We start from the raw sequence: 12500 nt of genomic DNA on the forward strand, positions 1-12500 counted from the left end.
TAACAATACTGGCAGTCACTAGTATTTTACATACATCGTACGTTGTTGATCCTCACGCTTTAGCATCTTCTACTGAAACAAACGTGGATATTAGACTGCATGTATAACAGTGAATCAGTTATATATATAGACATAGATAACACTACATTAAATACAATACATTGTTAAAGAATTAAACAATTTCAAAAATCATGACAGTACATCATACAATCAAAATAAATAACCTAATGATCATAAAATTACATAACACGTGAAAGTGCATCAGCACAGATGTTATCTACACCTCTGACATCTACATCTTTTGAAATCATACTCTTGTATTGTTAACTTTCAATTTAACAGCCTTTTGTTTTTTACCTTTATTTAATTCAATACGCCAATGGGTTGTGATCAGAGTTTATGACAATAGGTTGTTGATATGCAGATACATACACATACACATTGAAATATTCTAAAGCTAACACTAAAGCCAATGTTTCTTTTTCCATCGATGAATAATTCTTTTGGTAGCAGTTAAACGTTTATGAAAAATAACAAACAGTGTGTTTAGTACCTCTTTCGTCTGTTTGTAATATAATGGCACCAGCACTACAATCGCTGACATCAACAGTTAATGTGAAAGGCTAATCAAAGTCAGGTGCTATCAATAAATACTTGACATCTTTAAAAGAAAATTGGCATGTTTCAGACCATTTGAACGTTTTATTTTTCTTCAATAGGTTTGTTAATAGTACAGTGATGTCAGCAAAACTTTGGCAAAATTTCCAGGAATAACCAGCTATTCCCAAAAAATCTTATCAAACTTTTCTTCTTTGCAGGGGTTGGATAATTCACAATGTAATCAAGTTTGGGTTGAGAAAATATTTTACATAGAAGAGCGAACAACGTTCCGACCTTCTTCGGTCATCGTCAGGTTCACAAAGAAAGAGGTAACTGACCGGAAGCTGACCACAAGTTTGAAAGGGGTTGTGTAACTGTGTGTAGAAATGTAGAGGGCGGTATTAGATGTTTGAATATATAATTTTATTTATTTTATTATATTAATATAGGTATAAAGGCGTTCCTTTATATTGGTTTATTTTGGGTTTAAGTTGTTGTATAAATAAGGCTTCTTTAATTTTGCGTTTGTTTATGTTTGTTTCTTTATTTAGTATTTGAGTGTTTTCTATGGTTATGTTGTGTTTATTTGACTTGCAGTGTTCGAAAACGTGTGAAGGTGACTTTTTATGTTCTTTGAATCTGGTTTCCATTTTTCTACTTGTTTCTCCAATATAGAAGTCGTGGCAGTTATCACATTGTATTTTATAAATAATGTTGGTGTGGTGTTTGTCAGTGTAGTTTTACATAGTATAGACCTCAGTTTTGTGCCGGGTTTTTGAATAAATTTGGTATTAACTGGAATGTCATATTTTGTTACTAGTTTTTGCCAAATGTTGGTTATTTGTTTGCTGATGTCAGGAATATATGGTATACAGCAGTATATGGTTTCGTGGTTTTTTGATTCGTGAGCTGTATTTACTTTAGTTGGTTGATTTTGCTTTCTGTCTAGGTGTGTGCGTATAATGTTTTCTACGGTTTGTGGAGGAAACTTATTGATGTTGATGAAGTATTGTTTTATTTTGTCTAATTCATCGTTAATTTTATCTGATGAGCATAGTTTTATGGCTGTGTTTATTTGGTTTCTTAGTATGTTGAGTTTTTGTTTTGTTTCATGTGCTGAGTCCCAAGGAATGTATAGTCCAGTATGGGTGATTTTTCGGTGGATTTCTGTTTTGAATTGTGTGTCAGTTCTTGTAATTTTGAGGTTAAGAAATGATATTTGATTGCTTTCTTCCTGTTCACATGTAAAGTTAATGTTGGGATGTATAGAGTTAATGTGATTGAAAAAAAATAAGTATGTGTTCTGTAGATTTGAATCCCGCAACCATGTCATCTACATATCTGTACCAGTATAGTGGTGGATGTAATGCTGTGTTAATTGCTTGTGTTTCAACTTGTGTAATAAATATATTGGCTAGAACTGGTGATACTGGGTTGCCCATGCTTAGGCCATTTGTTTGTATATAGTTTTGGTTGTTGAACATGAAGTTTGTCTTTATTGGGGTGAATTCTATGAGGGTTGCTAACTGGTTACTGGGAATTTCTATAGTTGGGTTAGGGTCTCGGATATAGAGTTCTAAGGCTATCTTGCTATCAACCACTGAAGCCTGCAAGTGAAGCCATATACTGCTGTATACCATATATTCCTGACATCAGCAAACAAATAACCAACATTTGGCAAAAATTAGTAACAAAATATGACATTCCAGTTAATACCAAATTTATTCAAAAACCCGGCACAAAACTGAGGTCTATACTATGTAAAAACTACACTGACAAACACCACACCAACATTATTTATAAAATACAATGTGATAACTGCCACGACTTCTATATTGGAGAAACAAGTAGAAAAATGGAAACCAGATTCAAAGAACATAAAAAGTCACCTTTACACGTTTTCGAACACTGCAGGTCAAATAAACACAACATAACCATGGAAAACACTCAAATACTAAATAAAGAAACAAACATAAACAAACGCAAAATTAAAGAAGCCTTACTTATACAACAACTTAAACCCAAAATAAACCAATATAAAGGAACGCCTTTATACCTATATTAATATAATAAAATAAATAAAATTATATATTCAAACATCTAATACCGCCCTCTACATTTCGACACACAGTTACACAACCCCTTTCAAACATGTGGTCAGCTTCCGGTCAGTTACCTCTTTCTTTGTGAACCTGACGATGACCGAAGAAGGTCGAAACGTTGTTCGCTCTTCTATATAAAATATTTTCTCAACCCAAACGAGCCGTTTTTGCATATAAATTTGTAAGCCTTTTGTTCTGAGAAGTAAACTGAGACAAACTGCCTAGTTCTGACTTTGGGAAAAACTTATTTATTTCTCAAAAAAGAAAAAAAGCATTTATGTCATCTTTACGTTCATCATATTTGGGCAGCTTGAGTTAGCTGGTCTTAACTTAATTGTCATTTTTAGTCCTTCTTTTTATTGTGTGAGCTTTGCAATCTCAGTTTAAGCTCTTATTCTTTCTATTTCTAGTCTGTCCTATATCTCCGTTTCTTCTTTCTCAATTCATTCTCTAATTTTTTATTTGCATTCTCTCTCTCTTTTCTTTCTCACTTGGGCCTGGCATGGCCAAGCGCGTAAGGCGTGCGACTCGTAATCCGAGGGTCGCGGGTTCGCGCCCGCGTCGCGCTAAACATGCTCGCCCTCCCAGCCGTGGGGGTGTATAATGTGACGGTCAATCCCACTATTCGTTGGTAAAAGAGTAGCCCAAGAGTTGGCGGTGGGTGGTGATGACTAGCTGCCTTCCCTCTAGTCTTACACTGCTAAATTAGGGACGGCTAGCACAGATAGCCCTCGAGTAGCTTTGTGCGAAATTCCCAAACAAACACTGAGGACTCGAACGTTTCATAAGCTACGTGAGGATATAATGTAACAACACTCATGAGAAAAGCAGTAACGTAACGTCAACCATATTACTACTAAAACCTAATATAACTCATACAGAGTTACATGAAGAAATTTATAACTAATACCTTATAAACAATCAGTCTTCACAACCCTGTTATGAAAACTAAATAATAATTGAATATTAAATCACAAAATAAGTTAAATATTAAAGCTTCCATAAAACAGTCTTGTTTATCCAATATGGACATTTTAACGGACTGTCACTAACACCTGAATGTCTTATGCGCGTATTAAACCACTACTTTTAGGTTTTCTATCAAATAACATGGTCGATAGCAAAACAACCTCGACAGTAATCAATTGATAGTATGTGTTTCAGTCTAACAATTTACAAACCAAAGCTTGACAAACTTTTCTCACATTCTTAAAAAGAAGTTTGAACAGACAGACTTTTGAAAATTGGATGATATATCAGTTTCAGATGGAGTCCAGTTTTATCACTTTGAGTAATGATTATACAAGCTAGGCTTCATTTCATTTCCAGAATCAATTCAGGTACCTGAAATACTTTCATAGATCCAATTTCATAAGTCATTCGTTATGGAAACCTCTTTTGAGTCTTTCATAATTACACATTACAAATTGATTTAATCTTCATATGACCCTTCTTACTGCTTATTCTTCTTCTAATAACTTCAACTGCAGGTCAAAGCCTTATCAAATGAATCTCCATCTCAGAGATAGTTTGTTGGAACTAATTACTGTTTACAACAGGCCCCTCCCTTCAGTGCAGTGGTCCAGCCAATCCTCCTGAACTATCTTTAGCTACTTTCAGTCCAGCATGGCCAGGTGGTTAGGGCTCTTGACTTGCGATCTGAGGGTCGTGGGTTCTAATCCAGGTCACACCAAACATGCTCGATTTTCAGCTGTGAGGGTGTTATAATGTCGGTCAATCCTGCTATTCATTGGTAAAAGAGTAGCCCAAAAGTTGGTTGTGGTTGATGATGACTAACTACATTCCCTTTAGTCTTACACTGCTAAATTAGGGACGGCTAGTGCAGAGAGCCCTAGTATAGCATTGTACAAAATTTAGAAAACAAACAAACAAATTATCTCTTTTGTAAAGGTAGTGAGTCGCATTGTGATTTGAGTGAATTAACCACAAGTCAGAGTTGCTCATCCATTACATTAACTTCAGGCCACACATACATGTACTCAAAATGGCTTCCAGAAGCTCTGGTGATTCTTTTCCATTGTAAGAAATTTTGAAAAATATCATGAACTCCACGGAACTATCTTTATTCATAGCACACACTCTTAATATTAACTGCACGAAAGACTGGTCAATTGGATGAGATATAGTGTCCATGTTTTTCATTTTTGTGAGATAGTAAATTTTACTTATAGTTTGTTATGTTTTATTTATTATTTCTTTATCATTCCTTCTATTATTTAGTTGAATTATAAATTTTTAGTTATATTAAAGTGCTAACTAAATTTCTATCTACAGCACATTGATTTTGAGTATGTATACATTAAGAAACTTACGCAAGATTTCCCTAACTGTGATGTACATATATTAATCTAAAAGATCATGTAGATTTACGGCAACAATTAGTCATATTAGATGTGATCTCGTGGTTAACCACTCAATAAAAAGCATTAATCGATCTTAACAAGGGATTAGTTTACAACAGTTAGAAATGGTTTATACCAGTTTTTGCAAAATATTATTGTTATTGAGAATTAATTTAATTTTGGAACATCGTGTTATTCTCCTTTGAATTAGGTTTTTCTGCTTCTGGCTCATTTCTGGTTAACTCTTTTGATATCTTTTAAAACTAATAACATTAAATTTGTGCTTTATTGTTTATTAAAATGTATACCTAATTCCGAACAGGTACGAGTTTATTAACTTAGTTTTGTATTTGTTGTAAGTGATAAAATTTGTATTCTAGTTGTTTTAAAGTTTTATTTAGGATTTCTGTTGTTATGTTTCAATAATATTTCCCTAGTTGTAGAAGCGTTCTATTTAGATTATTAAAAGTTTTGTTTATACTTTCATACCTGAACAGTAGTTTGTTTTCACGCACTATAATTGGAACATTAACTTATAGAAAGGTAAAAGACACCTACCTTAAAATAATTTCTTTCCCCTTTGATTTGTTAATATTCATATGAAATGAAGTGTCTTGACAGTCATAAAATTAAAGATTAGTTTTAAAGAAGTTCATTATTAATGATACAAAATGTATACCAAAAAAGGTTATGTGACTTTTATAAATAGCTTTCCTATTTAATACCAAATTCTGACTTGCAGCACAATTGCAAGTTGTTGTTTTTTTTAATAGCCAGAGTTAACCGAATACGAGAACATAGTTGATAAGTAGTGTGTGTAGTATTTATCATGATTGTTTTTGGTTTTTATATCATGTTAAACGTATATATAAATTTTCTTCTAAATTTAATAAATAATGTGATAGTCTTCGTGATATCAGCTACAATCATTAGTTCTAAAGCAAAAGAACCTTTCCAGGGTTCTTCCAGAATCGTTTCACAGAAATGATATTGCTCTGAGTAGTTTATTTGAGACAAGCGTGATATAGCACAGTGCTTCTCAACCCTTTTCAGTGTTATTCACCTCTATACGTTTTTCAAAACAGCTTGCTCATTCCTGCTCAAAAGACAGAAGGTACTAAATTAAAATGCAAAATTCTTTATTATGACTTAAATAAACATCAAAGTACAACTAGAATCAATACAAGATAAAACAAACAAAACTTTTTGGGTGAATCATTCATCCACTTGAGAAACACTGGATATTATGGTACGATAGGCTGTAGTTTAGAAAGTTTACATCTCATACCATGATTGATAACACTGTGGAACACTCATTTTGTTGCATTTAAAAAAAGACCTTTCTATAGTCAATTTGAGTATGTTGATTTCAAATCTGAAGTCGGTTTTTGTCTGCAAGCTACAGATTTTATGCAATTTGACATTTCTATTTATTTTTTAATTTTTCGTTATTATAGGAAATTATAGGAATAGCTTATCAATTTGGGGACGGGGAAAGGTTCAGTGTCTGAAGAACAGTTCTCCGATTGTGTACACTTTTCTGACAATTCACTGTCACAACTGTCTTGTTCGCTTGTATCATGTCCAATGTCTTTATCGTCCAATGAAGGCAAGCCTTTGAAAACTGGAACAGGAACTTCTTCAGAGTGCGGAGCAGGCCGAATAGCTGAGGGAATGTTCGGATACGTAATCTTATGTCGGTGTTTCTTCCCAACACCAGTTGTGTTTACCATGCAGAAATAACAGTCAGTTACATGGTTGGTGGGTTCGCGCCAAATTATTGGAACACCAAAAGGCAGACCATTGCGTTTTCCTTTGGTCCAGTCTCGAAGCATTTCCTCACAATTGTGGCACACAACATGAGGAGCCCATTGCTTGTCTTGATCACCAAGATGAACTTCAAAATATGCCTTGTAGGCACGCTTGACGAACGAGGATATGTTACGTCTCTGACGATTGAGTGTGTAGCATCCACATATGTAGCAGAAGGCATCAGGCTTGTTTCTGCAATGATATCTATTTTTGGAAGCCATGTTTGATCTGAAACAAAAGAAGATTGTTCAAAATATTAGAAGCTATCTATATATATGGACGTGAAAATGCTTATACATGGTTTACGCAAGTTCACATTTGTACAATTTCATTAACCTCAAAATGCATACAAACTAGAGCTTGTAGAGAAAAACTAATTTCAGATTTGAAATCAGCGCCTAAAACTCCTTCAGAATCAGTTAAAATATCCAATGCAACTCAGAGTTACTGAAAAAGTGTTCCCCAGTGTAATCTACACTTTCAGCTTTGGGTACGTTAAAAATTAGTCAACATTATTAAGCAGCTCAATTAAATAACTGCTTACTGGCTGCCTTCCCTCTTTTCAGTTTTTCCAAATTAGACTTTGTTTTACTTGAATTTTGTGTATCTGACGAGGCTGTTTATGACAGCACGTTATAACGAAGGAAACTTCACCATTATAACAAACACATACAAACATTTTTTGCTTAATTAGTTTGTATGATATGCTCGTAAAGTAGATGCTTTTGTGAACAAAAAAAAGTCACAATGCTTTATGAATATTGTCTGCTGATGAGCACAAAGGTGTGAGTTAGGCTTTCTGCACAATGTCCATTGAAAGTACTGAACCCCATTTTTATCTTTGTAGCAATATGTGGCATTAGTAACCTTGAACAGAACTATTAAAATATGGGTAGTTTGAAAAGATGTGCTAAAAATACATCTTTGATCAATACACACTTTGATTTTATTCGTGGGAATATGAGATTAAGATAATATAATTTCTATTTAAACTAATATACTTCACTCCTCTTTCCTTATTAAATGCTTTTACAATGCAACTAGGACTGAGATTATGATGATAATTTCCCTTAATAAATAAACCATTTATATCTACTGTTAACTCTCCAGAAAGAACGTAAAACAAAAATGAATTTTAGGAAGTTCCCAACATCTTGGCTACAACTATGGTATTATCAGGTGGAGCAGATTTTGTAAGAGTATTAAATATATCCAACTTATAACAGGAGACTTAATCAGGAATAGTGTGAACCATTCGAGTTTGACAAGATGACTAACTTTCTACTAAGATAATAAATATACTAGCCACGTAATGATAAGTAAAACAAAATTATTGTGTTCAATTCAAAGCAAACATGAGGTGTTTGTATCTGTATATAAACTCGAAAGACACCATCCACAAGCTTGATAAATCAGTTTTTCTCTTGAGCTTGATTTATTAACTATGTTAACCATGTGGAACTGATATTAATTAAATGTTTAGTACTGATAGGAAACGACAGATTTACACTGGGCACGAGATTTATCAAGCTACTTTTCATTCTCTTGCAACATTGTTAAAGCTGTGACCTCTAAATATCATCTAATTGGCCAGAAGAAGTTGCAGCAATATTGCCATGAGCAAAGTAGAAACAAAGTAATAAAGAAACTAGAAAATAAATAACTCAATGGCGAATTGGCAAACAGTTGTTCTTCATCTGAATATCTTTATTCTGACTAACTCACATAACAAGTACCACTACTAACATAACTAGTTATACTCTTTCAACACAGGGAAAGTAATAACCTCTAGCTATCACCTGTTCTGCCAGCAAAGAACACTGTTGTCATTGGCATTCTTGTTCAACATTTAGAGTAGCAGCAATATCCCTGTGGGAAAAGCAGACAATGTCATCAGGAAACAACAGAAGTAGTTTAAAGTCAATTTAAATTTTTTAAGAGTATACAAAGAAGGCTGAAACTTTTCCATATTGCAGTGAAATGCTAGAAAATAAAAATGGCCTGAATGTATACAATATGTATATGTGTGTGTGTGTGTATGTATATATATACATGTTATTATTAAAGTTTTTTGTATGTTTATATGTCTTTTATTTATGTTAAAATGCTTGTTGTGTGTTGTAACATTAAATACATTCTTTTGTTGCCACATCAAGGTATTTGGTATTCACCAGAATTAAAAGCATCATACTCTCTTGTTAAAGGTAGGTAAAAATGAAATTTTTAAATTTCATTTAGTGTTAAACATAAGGATTGATACAAGAAGTTCTTAATATGTGAAAGGTTTTAATTGTGTTATCTAATCATTGTTGTTGTAGCTCTTTAGGAATGTAATAAAACAATATTATTTTACACAGGCATATTCAAGTAATTTCACAAAAGTTTATTTAGTTCAAGTTTTCTGTGCTTTAACTTTTCTATGAGAACAGAATATTCTCTACTCAAAATTATGTTAACTGCTGCACTTAAGGATTAGTGTAGGTGTGTGTATTTATGTGATGAACACATTAAGTAGGCCTTTATTTTTCATTTTGCATTCTTGAAATATACATAAAAATGGTGAAAACTTTGGTTCCCATTTTTTAATAATGGAACTAGTCTTCTGATGTGACACTCTTACTTGAGAAATCATGGTTAATGGCACTATAAAAAACGTAAGTCCTTTCATTAATCTCATTCTAATTTATGTAATAGCATTTTATTTTAACATTCTACTACTGATACAAGATGATGAGAAACCCGCTTGAAGTAAAAATGTATTCTCAAGATGGCTGGTATGGGTATCAAAACTTTAATTAAAATAAAGCCCAGAACAACACTTTGACCTTCTTAGGTCATCTTCAGATTAAACTGAAGCAGTAACAAAAGCAGACTTACTTTCCTCTGTCAGTTGAAACTACTACTGATACATGCGCTGCTATATTGGGTTCACCAACCTATTTAACATTGTTGAAGACATTAACTGTCATGATATTGTGTATGCAATTGATATTTCTTATTTTTGTATCTCTCAAACATTTAACTCTGTTTGGTTTGAATAAGAGCTGTAATCTGAAATATCATCTACACAGTATAATATAGATTTTGTTGCCAAATACTTCAATCTTTATATTTGTGCCTGTTGTTAATGTCGGAGTGATTTAAATCAACTTTCTAAACTGGGTTATGAGTAGGAATGTCGCGATGAGTATGAGAAACAGAAAATCAGAGAAGAGTAAAGGCATATTTTATAACCTAGATCAATGCATTATGGACAGGGAAAAAGGAAATTTAAAATAAAAATAAAAATTATGTAGTTAGTTGAATGAGAACAGCTATAAGGTGTTAATGACCTACGATACAATTTAATACACAAATATATACATTAATATAGAGAATAAATAGTTTTTTAACATGCTAAAACTTAAAAAGGGTTTCACATCCAATTTTAATTCATTCCAAATTATTTCTATAACATTCATTTCAGTAAAGTCTACTTAAATTTAATTCTTATGAAGTGAACTTAATACTCCAAATTTTTGTCTGCATTTCCATCTTGCCTCTGTCAACCTTCTTCACAGCTTTAACTCTAAAAAACTCCCCATCAATGCTTCTAATTGTGATTATAACTACTGTAGCAAACTATTATCATCCACAGGGTTGAGGAGGAACAACTGCTGTCAAGCACCCATGTTGGGAAGAGCAGATAGCAATCATGTTTTCTCTTCCTTCAAACTATATTCCTGCTTGTTTAGTTTTTTAGAATTATTTTGGTTATAGAAGGAGTACTAAAAGAAACTAGTAGCTTTCAGGCTAGAATTAAAAACAGATGTGCCAAGAAAATGAAACAGAGATGAAATCTGACAATCTTCAACATACAAACCCATAGATGACTGTCACAACAATTTGTCATAAAAGAAGGAAAAACACTCCACTTGAAAATAACTTATGAAAATTCATTTTTTTTCTCAGTTTGAGGTAAACTACACATTAAGAGAGAAAATGGTAATAATTGTGAAAGAACAAAAAAACAAAACAAATGTTTACTAACAATGAAGTGAGGCAACAAAGTTTAAAAAGGCAGGAAAAAAAAAGAGAGAAGACTTAAAATAAGACTTAACTCCCCTCGCAAAGAAAGAGACAGTTTTACGATTTCCAACTGGTGGAACACTTTAGATACAGTCAGCTAGAGGACTGAGTATGACCAAGTGGTTAGTAAGCTGTAGATTGGAAGGCTCAAGGTTTAGCTACAATATGCTATACAATTTCAGACATGAAAACATTATAACTATGATAGTCAATTACATTCTTCAATTAAGAATATCTCTATAGACAGTAAGTGCTTCTGATGGGTTTCCCTCTTTCGGGTCAGTAATTCTAAACTATCCCTTAGTAGGTCAGTCGCAAGTTTAGACTTACAATACTAGAATCAGATTCGATTCCCCACAACAGACACAGCAGATAGATCAATATGACTTTGTTCTAGCAAAAAAGAAAATAGTTCTAAACTATGCAAGGCTCTGAATTATCTGCTTGACTACACGTTATACAATATGTTTTCCTGATTAAAAATACCAAAAGAAATAAATATAAAACAGACTGTATGAAATATAAAATGTATATATAAATTAGAGATGTTAAGAGCACAATTACAAAACAGACAATGAAAGTTTGATTTTTTGGGTAATTATGACATCCAAAACAGTTTCAGACAGAATATAAAACAAGGAAAAAAGAATTTTTCTTTGTTTAGGTGCAAAGTTGCCCGACAGACCATGCATGCTCTGCCTAACACAGAAATAAAGCCCCAAATTTTAGCATTATAAAAGGATTCAGAGGAAGGTTACTAAAATGGTATCTGATATGGAAGAGCTGCCATAGTGGGAGAGATTAAGATCCTCAAACGTTTTTCTCTAGATAAAAGAAGAGTTAAATGGGATCTGACTGAAGAGTTTAAAATCACAAAAGGAATTGATAATATTGATGCATCAATATTTTTCATATTTTACAGAGAATTTATTGAACTAGGGTGCATAAATATAGGTTCAGGCAATGTAGAAGACATCTTCAGCTAAGGCAATTTTATTTTTCAAATAGGATGGTTGGCCTTTGGATGTGGTGGAGGTAGTAAATTTGAGTTAGTTTAACCCTCAAGCCACAAGAATGTTGTAGTTAGCAGCATCAATTGATTATGGCTGCTGTTTAAGGATTAAAAGAAAGCTTGATAAACATATGGATGATAAGGGCTGGATTTTTTTTTTTTAATAAATTTACTTAATAGTTTTAGTTTGTGTTAGAATATGGGACAGCTAAGATGGACCAACAGCTCCCTTGTTATACCTGAACACTATGTTATGTTCCACCAACAATAAAACTTTTGATTATGTTTATAAATAAGTTTACATATGTGTTATTATATTAGAATGAGATTCATTACTCAAGTATCAAAACCTAGCCTTACTTTAGCAATAAGCATTCCCCAAAACCAACACTGTCTTCAAAACGCAATAAAACTTTGAGCCAAAAGAAATTAAAGCAAGATTTATTAAAGCTCCTGTTACCAAATAAACTAAATAATTATGGTTATTTTTTAGTAAAATCTCTGATTTACAATAGAAATGATGGTAGTTTGATAAGTGGCATA

Source organism: Tachypleus tridentatus, chromosome 2, assembly GCF_004210375.1.
Source record: "Tachypleus tridentatus isolate NWPU-2018 chromosome 2, ASM421037v1, whole genome shotgun sequence".
Taxonomy (NCBI): domain Eukaryota; kingdom Metazoa; phylum Arthropoda; class Merostomata; order Xiphosura; family Limulidae; genus Tachypleus; species Tachypleus tridentatus.